Source organism: Mustela nigripes, chromosome 15, assembly GCF_022355385.1.
Source record: "Mustela nigripes isolate SB6536 chromosome 15, MUSNIG.SB6536, whole genome shotgun sequence".
Lineage (NCBI taxonomy): Eukaryota > Metazoa > Chordata > Mammalia > Carnivora > Mustelidae > Mustela > Mustela nigripes.
Window position 1 is genome coordinate 26,525,645 of NC_081571.1, and position 14,535 is coordinate 26,540,179.

The following is a 14,535-nucleotide window of genomic DNA, read 5'->3' on the forward strand; positions in this document are numbered from 1 at the left end:
CTCCATGCAATCCGTGCCCTCTATAATACCCACCACCTGGTACCACGACCTCCTACCCCCCACCCCTTCAAAACCCTCAGATTGTTTTTCAGAGTCCATAGTCTCTCAAGGTTCACCTTCCCTTCCAATTTCCCCCAACTCCCTTCTCCTATCTCCCCATGTCCTCCATGCTATTTGTGTTTTGAATATTAAGGGAGTTAATATAAGAAAACCATTTAGAATGGTGCCTGGCTATAGGAAATAATCACTACATTGTACATACACATTTATCCATCAATTCATATTTATATAAATTGAACTGAATGGCAGAGGAATCAAGATGTTGTCCAGGTAAGGTATTGCTACATTCATGCTGAATCCTCATTCATAATCCTCATAGCAAAAATGCAGGTATGAGCCCACCATTCCAAGCAATGGGGGATTCAGAGTGTGTCAGTCTTGAGAGGCCATGGTTCTAGGCAGCTCCACAGCATTAATTCTGGAAAGTAACACTGTCACTCTGGGTGGATAGAACAGAGTACCACACAGCAAAGCTAATGCCATAAGATGAATTGCCTAAAGCTTCTACCTCTAAGGCTTCAGTGAAAAATCAGCCTCAGGTCAATGAGGTATTCACCTGATCCGATACTGTGCTAAGGTGACCATGAGTTGTCATCTGCTTGTTCCACATGGCCCAGGACTGGAAAACTTGACAGAGTCAGAATGCCATGGTTTGGAGCAGAGGAAGCCTGAATATTCTTAGGAAATTTTAAAAATGTAATTAATTAAGACTATGAAGAAATGTGAGAGCACAAGACACTTAATCCTCAAAAGTCAAAATTTAGATAATTATATTGTGATTAATTATGGAAAGGCACAGCTCTGAGAAGTAAGTGGGTAAGATTCGGAGTGAACACTCAACAGCAGCAAACAGGGACAAGGGTGAGAGAAAACCCAGTTTGCTACTGCCAGAATCATTCCATTTTAATCCCTAATAGTGGCACAGATCTTTTCTCTTCAAACCCGTTTCCTTCTTATTATTTTCTGAGATACAACCAACATTTTCCTTTCTTACTTGCATTTAGGTGCAGTCAGAGGACCAAATTCTGGCCAACTGGCCAAAATTGATGGAGGTACTATACATCATGTCTACAAGTGGCCTATCAAAACTTCAAGATCAATCCCCCTTGCCTTTCTGGCTGGTTGGATCGAGACAAGCTTTTAGTCCCTCTTCTCAGAGCAACCTAGAGAATCATGTGGTGAAGACTGTAGGCCCTCAAGAAGTCTACTCCATCCCTCCCCATTCCCTGCCTTCCTCCCACACACAGAACACCAAATTGAACGGTCAGGTGAGCAAGAAATAATTGTGTTATTTTTATTTTATGTCATTTCTTGGTGTTAAGTCACAAAAATTTCAAGCCTTCTCTAATATGGCAGCTAGCAAACACCTCAATAAATATGCCCAAGCCTTTGTGGGCCTGGGGAAATAGATGACATACAAACTATGATACCAACTGTTTTATTTTTCTTTTCTTATTTAATCTATCTTTTCTAGGCATATCTTTTATTTTTAGGGAGTCCCAAAGAATGAAGCTCCCAGGGTTACAAAATAGAGGATGATGGGCAGTTTGAGGCACAGACATTTTGTTTGGCCTCTTTAGTAATTAAATATTATCTGGATTCATTGTCAACACACACACACACACACATAAACACACACACATTTTCATGTCTGGCATCTCTGAAAAAAGTGAATATTCCATAACACTGTGGATGACAACTATTGGCCTGGCCAAGAGGAAGCCTTCTGTCAACGGAGCATGAGGTCTCCATTTGCCACCATCCCCAATCCTTTTAACAGTGTCATGGCCAGCCCACATCCCCCATGGATGTTTTCTGCCAGGACTCTGGAGCCCTTAGGACTTATTAGCCCTTTTCTTTAAAAGGAGCACTTACTGCTTTCTGAGAGGTGTTCTTTTGTTTCTCTGTTTTCTCCCAATGACACTGCAAATGCCCTTCTCAGCTCTACAGAGCAGGATGGGGTTTTCCTCCTTTTGTGCATCTACAGTACTTAATGGGCACAGAATCAGCACTTAATGTGGAATCTGAAAGCTGCCAACCCTCTCCCCTGACTTTCCACTTGGGGGGCTTTATCATCGATCCAGAATAACTACAATGGACCTTTCCTGCTACATTTCTTTCAAACCCATTTAAAAAAAACCCCTTGTTCAGATACTGAACATCCAAGGCAATGAGCATCTAGACGATGGAGCCAGCAAGAACTGTGACCCTTCCTCCTGCCCTGGGATGTGGAACTCTAAATTACTACGGACTGTGCCCCACTGCACTGACGCCGGGAACAACATAATGAAGTCCTGTGGAGACACTCAGAAAGAATATCCTAACATTAGCTCTTCACACAGACAGATAAGGCTGGGAGAGTACAAACTGGAGTTTGGATAAAGAGCTCCTTCAAGGATACCTAGGGAGATGAGGAGTTTCCTTTAAAAAAAAGGCTTGTATTAAAAGAGTCATGTGCAATGATTGAGTATAGCATTAAACAAGTAATATGCTTAAAAGTAACAACTCATGGGGCCAGCCTGATACCCTTTATGGCCAAAGCAATCTGAGGAAATGGTTCAAATTCTTCATTTATTATCATTTTTGTGCAATTTTTAGAGAATTGCAGTAAGATGGTCCCATTTCCTCATAGTTCTCTCTTGGTGACCTTACCCGAATCTAAGTTTCTAAATCTGAGTCTAAATGAATGGATCAGACCTGTATTAAGTCACGGCCAGCAAGAGAAATGGGCGCTCTATAATGGAAGTAATTTCAAATTCCCGCAAAGCTCTGCTTGATTTTCCCCTTTTCCATCCAGCATGCTAATCACCATCTGGCTATAGCGACAGCATCTGCCCTTAAAATAACCCCTTTTCTTCTCAGGCCAGGGTTGTGCTCTTACAGTTTTGGGACTGAACCTTTCCTGTGTCACTCTGACTAATGTGCTTCTCGGTGAGTCATATCATAATTTACAGGGTTTTTTCCCTATTTTTTCTTTCAGACTAACTGGGTAATTCCAGTTTCATTTTCCCTCTCTGGGTATTTAAAGGCCAGCCCTTCAGACCAATTTCAGTCATCTATTACTGGTGAGCCAGTTTCTTGAATGGCCTATTTGCAGAGCTGGTTCTATAAGCTTGAGCCTATTCCCCCAGCCAGGCCCTGACATTGCATGTGGAATTTTTTCAGGCAAAGTAATTCTTAGAGCATATAATGAATATCATGGGTCAGTCTTACTAACTTGTCAGGCTATTTCCAGTATCAGTCAGGCACTGACTGGGGCTTCTACTGAGTCTCTAATATTATGGATTTGGTAGATCTCGAGTATCAACAAAACCACTTCTGACACATTCCAACCCATGATTTTCTTTCTAATTGTGTGCGGAAATAGAAGAGACTGTGGCAACAGGAAGAGGCTAGATCATTTTCAGATAGCTCAGGAATGGCATGGCCTGTTTTCTGCTGCTAGACAGGATAGGTGACAGGATTAGGGAGAGGAAGCAACTCTGCTAACATGTCTTATGCCATTTTGGTAATAAGCAAGGGTGGGATTAGGATCTAAGCTAATGTGTGTATTATATATATTATACATATAAATGTGTGTATATATATGTACACATATATAAATATATATATATTTATATATATATATTGGTGCACATTTGTTCCTATTTTCATGCATATTTTATGAAATCTCAGTATTTTGTAATCACAGCTCATATGCATAATCATGACATGAAACCTGCAATTGACAAAAAGTGAAATCCTACATATGGCAAGTGAATCTGATATTCCATCCACTGTTTAGTATACAGTCACCTACAAAGTCCTCTTTGTCTATGAAATGTGAAATTTGGAATTGTATATACCTTGTTCTGAGTCTGGAAAGAGATGGTATTTCCTTACTTTATGCACGTTTCTCAGTGTTTGTCTTTCCCAATCTGACTCCCTGATTATTAGTAAAATTGAAGTGTTTGAAAATGATTGCTAGAAGGTTTTCAGTTTTTAAAAGGAAGGATAGGAAGTGTCTAAGGAAGAAAGAGGTTTTGGAGTGATATGATAAAGAGAATAAAACCCACAATTTTCTGGTTTCTATAAATAATATAAACATTAGTGGTCATGGGGGTAGTCATAGAGTTAAAAGAGAAATTGCAAGAGATTTTCCTCCTCTTGCTTGAAATATTTACATATTTGGTAACTATATTTTTTAAAATAATAATGGGATGATTTAATATGATAATCTGACTATTCATTGAGGAATCTGTCTTTGGTACAAAAATTTTATGTGTAATGGCACAGAAATTTAAATTTAGATCTCAGAAAGACATATTATTTTGAATTTTACTGAATACCCTAGTGATGATATTAATCTTGATTAATATTAGTTAAAGAGAGAGCTTTGACAAGCACCTCTGTGTATTTTTGTGTGTGTGTGTGTGTGTTGGTCTCCAAGACAGCCCCTTTCTTTTCATGATTTTCCTTAGAAAGGTAAGAATTTCAGACCTGGAAGGGAGAGGAGGCTTATACCAGGGATAAAATAGAAAACCAAATGGAGAAAGCGGGTTCTGAGAACTCATAAGCATGCTTCTGTTCAGGTTGGTGAGAGAGAAAAATCAGCAAGTAGGTAAGACGTTGCAGCTACTAATCCTGAGCTCGGTACTGATGTTACTGATGAACAGGCATCTTTCAGCTGAGGTTAACTAATAATCACAACAACAGTAAAAGTAAATATCATTTACTAAATGCTCACTATATGCCAGACATGCTAACGAAGCCCTCTGGGCAATCTTATTTAGCTCTTACAGTATATCCTTTTAAGGCAAGTACCACTATTTTATTGTATAAGAAGACAGCTTTTAAAAGATTATTCCATCTCACTGATTCTGAAGCCAACATTATTTTACATTTTATTTTCTCAGACATCATGCTGCATCTTCAAACTGATGGAGTTTTATAATTGCTCTAGCCAGCTAGGTGTCAGGTGACAGTTATCATTGTTTGTTTCTGTTTGGTCATAAACATCAGTGCCAGGATGAAAGCTTGCAGAATGTGTGCCAAGTTTATGGAAGAAAATCCCAGAGGCAGCAGTGGGATTTTAACCCCCATGAAGCAAACTGTTGTGGAGATTGTGACAGAAGAGGTATATCAGACTGATTTAGCATCATTCCTAAAGTTGGAGTTAAAACAGCTTAGCTCTGCAGAACTGTAAAGCCCGTGTCTCTTGTTCTCTGTGAATTTTCTTATAAAATGCTGCACTGTCTATGCTCTCAATAGATTGGTGGTCACTGGATGATACAGTGTGGAAAAACATGGACATTCATGACTCTGCGTCTAACATGATTCAGGAAAGTCAGATTCTACATGTGAACAAGTTTTAGAAATACTTTAAACAATTTATTTTATACAACATATACACAGAAGTGATTTGTGACAAAAGTCTACAGGTAATTAAATTTAAATTATCTCTTTCATTAATTCTAATATAAAGTGTTTCATAGATAAAAAGCATTATGTCATAGTCTACATACAATCCCTAGTATCTTCATTCAATAAAATATAGTAAAAGATAAAGATTTCTCTGGCTCTAGAGACCAAGTTCAGAATATTATTCCACAAGGTATTCATTAATATTATGTTAAAATTTTCTTTGTTGAGGACAAATATGGCAAGACCATTAACTTCTCTTTGGTGAAGACATCTTGAAACCAAGAAGTACTAATGATAGTACTTACTATTAGAATGCCATATTAAATTTATATTGCACTTAGAGTATACACAGCTTTTTCACTGTTTATTGACTCCTTTCAACAACATGATACTTGCTGGTTTATGATGGGTTCCCTGGGAAGGGACTCTGAGTGGAAATGTTTGTCAAGCAAGAAGTTTTTTGGGGAGTGCCTTCAAAGAACGGGTGTAATCTTGGGTAAGACCACTTACTGCCTTGAAGTGATAGCAATTCCTGAACTCAGCTGTGAGACATTTGGCAAAATGAGCGTTGGCTCTGAAGGAGGAGTCTGGGTGGCATACTATAGCATCCACTAAAGCCTACTACTTGTGCTGCTCGTATCTACTTGTTTGGTATGGTCACCCTGAAAACCGCTCCTATGTGATCCTGATAGGTCTCTTTCCCTGAGAAAACTTAGAAGGGCTGGGTACTCAAAGAACTTAATTTCCTGCAGTTGGTTTCAGGCTGTACTGATACTCTCAAGCTCCCCTCCCTATTCCTCTCACCTTTTTTTTTTTTTTTTTGGCTAGGACCTTATCTGGTCTAGATGGCTTACTTAGGAAGGTGACACAGACCTTTATCACTGAGCCTCTGGTCACCATGCCTATTTACTGTTAATGCTGGGCAAGGAGTACCCACACATACCTCAGTGGATTCCCTGGGTATCAGACAGCTATTCCTACTGTGTAGAAGAAGCTTTGACTTCTCCTGACAATCATAGTCTGTCACCCCTCCCAGGATGGTGACTCTTTGTCTTGCTTGCTGGCCCTCTTAGCTTGAGGACTATAAAGTGGGTACAGATGTCAGTGTGAATGGCAGTGGGTGGGGGTGGTACTGAGGTAGGTGGAACAGATCCCTCTGTCCTTGGGCACAGAAAACCAATCATGGTTCAAAAGAGTGACTAGGATATAAGAGCCAGCATTAGAACTCTGCCAGAGGGACAGGAGAAGGACAGGGTATACATTCCTCTTCTACTTTAAAGCCCAGAATAGGCTCCAGATGCCATAATCAGCTTGCTTTCTCACTGAGTTCTGGGGTCACTAGCCCACACCAGCCCTAATCATGCTGTGGCACAGGAGGAAAAAAAAAAAGCCACTTATTTTTTGTTTTCTTTAAACCATGACCTTATGGTTTAAAAGAATAACTAACATAAAAGAACCCTAGAACTCTGTCAAAGAGTGGGAGGAGCTGCTGGAATGCTGACAGGGCTGACTGTCACAGTCTGTGCTCCCTACCCTCCTTCACCTTGAAAGCAAAGACCGGTGTACAAACTCTGGGTATCCTAATGCGCCTATTGCCTCAGTGAGCCCTAGACCCCTAGCCCACACAAGTCCCAGGCATCTTAGCAAGGTGGTCCCAGGATGGTGCACACCAGGACACTCTTGATTAGTACTCACAATTAGCCCTAGGCTTTGTGCTAATGTGACACAAGTGCAAAACAATGGAACACTCCAGGCCTCAGATGACTTGCTAAGGCACCCCTGGTGAGCCATTCTGGAACCTCCCAGCTAACATGTTTTGGGTCCAGCTTCCCTGCCTGGGTGCACCCTGTGTGGCATGCCCAAGGAACTCCAGACTCATGTCTGCATCAGTTTTAGGCACTCTGGCAGGCTACCCCCTACACTGAGCATTTTAGGTTACCTTTAGCTTCTTCCAGGTCACCCTCAGAGGGAAGAGCCCCAGAAAAACCTGGCTATCAACCATTTCAGTTGTCTTGCCAGGGCATATTTTGTGTGGAGAGCCCACAATTCATACCAGACTATGCCCATTTTAGTGTTTGTTGTCCTTCCCAGGTATCCCTTGCACAAAGTGCCATAGGACATCCTGGCTTATGCCCACGTTGGCTCCAGTCATTCTTTAAGGGCACTTTCTGTGTGGAGAGTCCTGAAATACCCCAGTTTATATCCACTTCAGCTATCATACCAAAGCACCCTCTGTATGTAGAGCACTGGGTCCCCCGGGTAGCACCCACTTTAGGTTCAACTATACTGCTAGGGAACCCTCTGAACAGAGAGCTCAGGGACTTTCCAGCCCACACACTGCCTCGCCTCAGCTACCCTGCCAAAGCACCTCCTCCACGGAGCACCTGTGGAGGGAGTTGGAACACCCCAACTTGTGCCTATTGCAGCTTCACCTGTTCTGCTAAGGTGCACTCAGCACATAGAACTCTAGGGCACCCTAGTTTGCATTGATTTCAGTTTTTAGTTTTCCTGACATGGTGCCCATTACCTGGAAAGCCCAAAGACCTGCAGTCCACAACAGCCAGGAAAAGTCACAAAGCACATACAGTCTATATAGGGGATGGCCAAACACAAGAGAATTTCTCTAAATTTAGGAGAATTAGTGTTTTGCCTAATAAACAGAAAAAAAAAAGACAAAATGTGACAGATACATGCTCCAAAAGAAAGAATGAGAAAAAAAATTCAGAAAATTTAACTAAATGAAATGAAAATAAGCAATATATCTGATGAGAATTTAAAGATAGTTGGCTGGAAATAAGAATGGAAGAAATCAGTGAGATCTTCAATAAAGAGATAGAAAATACTAAAAAGAACCAATCAGAGTTGAAGAATACAATAACTGAAATGAAAATGTAATAGAGGGAACCAGCAGTAGATTAGAGGATATAGAAGAATGTACCCAGGTAATGGAAAGTACGCAGCTGAGGAACAAAAATGGAAAAGAATTTTTAAATGAAGATAGAGAAATCTCTCGGACATCATCAAATATTGACACAGTAGAGGTCCCATAAGATGAGAGAAAGGGGTAAATATTAATTTGTGTGTGTGTGTGTGTGTGTATAAAACTTATGTATGAAGAAATAATAGCTGAGAATTTCCTAAATCAGTGAAAGAAACAGATGTCTGATTCCAAAAAGCAGAGTTTCTTTTTTTTTGTTTTTGAAGAATTTATTTATTTGACAGAGACATCACAAGTAGGCAGAGAGGCAGATAGAGAGGGTGGGGGAAAGCAGGCTCCCTGTTGATCTGAGAGCCCTATGCAGGGCTCGATCCCAGCACTCTGTGATCATGACCTGAGCTGAAGGCAGAGGCCCAACCCATTAAGCCACACAGGTGCCTCCCAAAAACAAGAGTTTCAAACAAGATGAACCTAAAGAGGTCCACACTATGACATGTAGTGTCAAGGATTAAAGATAAATAGAATATTAAAAGCAGCAACAGAGAAGCAAAAAGTTACTTAACAAGGCAAAACTTACAAGGTCATCAGCTGATTTTTCATCAGAAATTTTGAAAGCCAGAATAAAGTGGCATGATATACTCAAAGTGCTAAAGGAAAAACCTACCCCAAGAACACTAAACAAGGTTATCATTCAGATTAGAAGGAGAGATAGTTTCCCAGATGAACAAAAGTTAAAGGATACAATGGCTACTAAACCAGCCTTATAAGAAATGTTAAATGGACTACTATAAGTGGAAAATAGTCATAATTAGATTTAAGAAAATAATGAATAAAAAGATAAACTATGACAGCATATACATAAAATGTGGAGGAGGTAGTAAAAATGGAAGTTTTTTTTTTTCTTTTTTAAAGAATATGTTTCCCAGGACCCTGAGATCATGACCTGAGTTGAAGGCAGAAGCTTAGCTGACTGAGCCATCCAGGTACCCAAGCCTCTAGAAATGTAATAAGACTGAAATCATGCCATGCATCTTTTCCAACTACAATGGTATGAAATTAGAAATTAATCACAAGAAAAAAACTGGAAAAAAAACCACAAACACATGGAGGTGAAACAAGATACAAACTACCAATGTTCTGATGAAGCAATCAAGAATAAATTAAAAAAAAAAAAGTACATGATGACAAATGAAAATGAAACACAATGGCCCTAAGTCTTTGGGATGCAGTGAAAGCAGTTCTAAGAGGGAAATATATAGTGACACTGGCCTACTTCAAGAAACAAAAAAAAAGCTCAAATAAACAAGCTTACACCCAAAGGAACTAAAAAAAAAAACAAAAACAAAACAAAAACAAAAACAAAAAAACCCAAAACAACAAAAAAAACAAAAAACAAACCAAGGCAAGTAGAAGGAAGAAATAATAAAGATTGGAGCAGAAATAAATGATTTGTAGACTAATAAAGTAATAGGAAGATCAATGAAACCAAGAGCTGGTTCTTTGAAAAGATAAACAAAATTGATAAACCCTTAGCCAGAGTCAGCAAGAAAAAAAGAGAAAGGAGCCAAATAAATAAAATCAGAAATGACGGAGGAGAATAACTGACACCACGAAAATATGAAGGATTGTAAGAGAATACCAGGAAAAATTTTTATGCCAACAAATTAGCCAATCTAGAAGAAACTGATACATTCCTAGAAACATACCATCTCCCAAACTAAATGAGGAAGAAATAGAAACTTGAATAGACTGATTACTAGTAATGAAATGAAATCAGTTATCAAAAACTGCCAAAAAATAAGTCCAGGACCAGGTGGATTCATTAGCATTTAAAGAAGAGTTAATATTTATTCTCCTCAAAGTATCTCAAAAAACAGAAGAGTAAGGAAATCTCCCAAATATATTCTACAAGGCCAGCATTACTCTGATAGCAGACAAAGGTACTGCAAAAACAAAAACAAAAACAAAAAAAGCAAACCAAAACAAAAGACATTTCAAAAAAAAAAACCCACCAAAAAATATCCCAAAACAAAACAAAATTGCAAGCCAACATGCCTGATAAACATAGATGCAAAAATCCTCAACAAAATATTAGCAAACTGCATTCAATAATACATTGAAAGAATCATTCAGAATAATCAAGTGAGATTAATTTTAAAAATGCAATGTTGGTTCAATATTTACAAAACAATGTGATATACCACATCAATAAAACAAAGGATAAAAATTATATTATCATCTCGATAGATGCAGAAAAGCATTTGATAAAGTTCAGCATTCATTCATGATAAAATCTCAACAAAGTAGGTTTGGAGGAAATATATCTCAATATAATAAAGGCCTTATATGGAAAACACACAGCTAACATTATACCTACTGGTGAAAACTGAGAGCTTTTCCTCTGAGATCAAGAACAAGACAAAGAGGTCCACTCTCATTACTTTTATTGAATACAGGAAGTCCTAGCCACAGCAGTCAGATGAGAAAAATCGGAAACATTCATAATGGAAAGAAGTTGAACTGCCACTATTTATAGATGACATGATATTATACATAGAAGATACTAAAGCTCCACCAAAAAAAGTACTAGAAGTAATAACCGGTATCAAAAGATTGGGATCATTCCCTGCATATTTTCAGACCACAATGCTCTAAAGCTAGAACTCAACCACAAAAGGAAATTTGAAAAGAACCAAAATACATGGAGACTAAACAGTATCCTTCTAAAGAATGAATGGGTCAACTGGGATATTAAAGAAGAATTGAAAAAAATCATGGAAACAAATGATAATGAAAATACAACGGTTCAAAATCTGTGGGACACAACAAAGGCAGTCCTGAGAGGAAAATATATAGCGGTACAAGCCTTTCTCAAGAAACAAGAAAGGTCTCAGGTACACAATCTAACCCTACACCTAAAGGAGCTGGAGAAAGAACAAGAAAGAAACCCTAAGCCTAGCAGGAGAAGAGAAATCATAAAGATCAGAGCAGAAGTCAATGAAATAGAAACCAAAAAAACAATAGAACAAATCAACGAAAGTAGGAGCTGGTTCTTTGAAAGAATTAATAAAATTGATAAACCCCTGGCCCGACTTATCAAAAAGAAAAGAGAAAGGACCCAAATAAATAAAATCATGAATGAAAGAGGAGAGATCACAACTAACACCAAAGAAATACAAACTATTATAAGAACATACTATGAGCAACTCTACGGCAATAAATTTGACAATCTGGAAGAAATGGATGCATTCCTAGAAACATATAAACTACCACAACTGAACCAGGAAGAAATAGAAAGCCTGAACAGACCCATAACCAGTAAGGAGATTGAAACAGTCATTAAAAATCTCCAAACAAACAAAAGCCCAGGGCCAGACGGCTTCCCGGGGGAATTCTACCAAACATTTAAAGAAGAACTAATTCCTATTCTCCTAAAACTGTTCCAAAAAATAGAAATGGAAGGAAAACTTCCAAACTCATTTTATGAGGCCAGTATTAGAAGTAATAAAGGAATTCATAAAGTTGTGGGATACAAAATTAATATATGGAAATCAGTAGCACTTCTGTATGTTATTAATGAAGTAGCAGAAAGAAAAATTAAGAAAACAACACCATTTACAGTTGCACCAAAAGTAATAAAATACCTAGGAATAACACAGCCATAGAGGGGAAAGACCTCTGCTCAGAAAACTATAAAACACTGATGAGAGAAATTGAAGATGACACAAATGGAAAGATACTCCATTTTCATTAATTGCAAGGACAAGTATTGATAAAATGTGCACACTACCCAATGCAATCTACAGATTTAATGCAATGCCAATCAAAATACGAACAACTGTTTTCACACTAGGAAAAAATAATCCTAAAATTTGTATGGAACCATAAAAGACCCCAAATGCCCTCCAGTTCCAACCATGTCATTGCAAATGGCAAGATTTTTTTATGGCTGCATAATATTCTATTGTATAAGCAAAATATTTCAATCAGAGAAAGACAATTATCATATGATTTCTCTGAGATGAGGAATTTAAGAGGCAGGGCAGGTAGTCATGGGGAGTCGGGACAGGAAGAATGAAACAAGATGGGTTCAGGAGGGAGACAAACCATAAGAGACTCTAAATCTCAGGAAACAAACTGAGGGTTGCTGGAGGGGAGGGAGTGGGAGGGATGAAGTGGTTAGGTGATGGTCATTAGGGAGGATATGTGCCGTGGTGAGTGCTGTGAAATGTGTATCTGATGATTCACAGACCTATACCCCTAAAGCAAATAATACATTATATGTTAAAAAATAAATATATTTTATATTTATATGTGTAAAATATATATATGGAATATGTATATAAATATATATGTATACATATAGATATACATATATATGTACATATATACAATATAAATATACATTATATATATATATATATATATATGTATATACATACATATATGAGGGAGAAGAAGAGACACCAAGAGTGTGAACCCATAAAGAAAAGGCTATGCAAGGACACAGTGAGGAGGTGCCAGTCTGCTAGCTAGGAAGAGAGCTCTTATCAGAAACCAAATCTGCCAGAACCTTAATCTTGGATTTCTAGCCTTGAGAACTGAACTGTAAGAAAAGAAACTTTTGTTGTTTAAGCCACTCCAACTCTGTTTTTTTTTTTTTTTGATTACAGCAGCCCTAGCTGACTAATGTGTTTAAATGTGACTGACTAGTTATATAATAAATAATAATAAAAATATTAATAGTACTATTAACCATATGTCAGGTAATATATCAAGCCTTATATATACATTATCTCATCAATACACTCAAAACCCTTGGTTAATAGTTATTGTTATCAGTATTTTATAGAAAAAGTAGTATAGGCTAAACAGGAAAATCACTGTATTCCCAAGCAGTGGAGAACTCATTGTCATTCCACTACAATAAAGCTCCATGTGACCATCTGCAGAGTTTAAAAAAAACAAAACAAAACAAATAGCCAAAGCAGTCTTGAGAAAGAACAACAAAGCTGGAGATATCAGAATTCCAGAGCTCAAAATATACTATAAAGCTGTAGCAATCAGAACAGTATGGTACTGGCAAAAAAATAGACACATAGATCAATGAAACAGAATAGAGAGCCTAGAAATAAACTTACAATTATATGGGATATTAATAAATTACAAAGGAGGAAAGAATATACAAAGTAGAGAAGACAGTCTTGTCAATAAAGAGTTCTGGGAAAATTGAACAGCTACCTCTAAAAAAATGAAACCGGACCACTTTCTAACACCATACACAATATAAACTCAAAATGGATTAAAGATCTAAATAGGAGACCTGACAACATAAAACTCTCAGAAGAGAACACAGGCAGTAATTATTCTGATTGGTTTTAGCAACATTTTTCTAGACATGTATCCTCAGGCAAGGGGATGAAATGCAAAGATAAACTATTCAGACTAAAACAAAATACAAAACTTTTGCACGGCAAAGGAAATCATCAACAAACCAAAAAGGCAACCTACTCAATGGAAGAAGATATTTGCAAATGATCTATCTGATAAGGGGTTAATACATAAAATATATGGAGAATTTAAACAACTCAACACCAAAAATCTGAAAATAATCCAATTAAAAAAGGACATGAATAGACATTCTTCCAAAGAGGTCACATAGATAGCCAACAGACATGTGAAAACATGCTCAACACCACTAATCACCAGAAAAATCCAATCAAAATCACAATATGGTATCATTTTATACCTGTTAGAATGGTTAAATCAAATATATAAGAAATAACAAGTGTTGGTAAGGATGTGGAGAAAAGGAAACTATGGTATACTATTGGTGGGAATATAAATTATTACTGCTACTGTGGAAAACAGAATGGAAGTTCCTCAAAAAATTCAAAATAGGCATACCATATGATCTAATAATTCCACTAGCTGGTATTTACCCAAAGAAAACAAAAACAGTAATTGAAAAAAGATATACATACCCTTATGTCTATTGCAGTATTACTTACAATTGCCAAGATGGGGAAGCAACGTCAGTGACCATGGATAGATGATTGGATAAAGAAGTTGTGGTATACACAGAATGGGAGAAGATATTTGCAAATGACAGTACAAAGGATTGATATCCAATA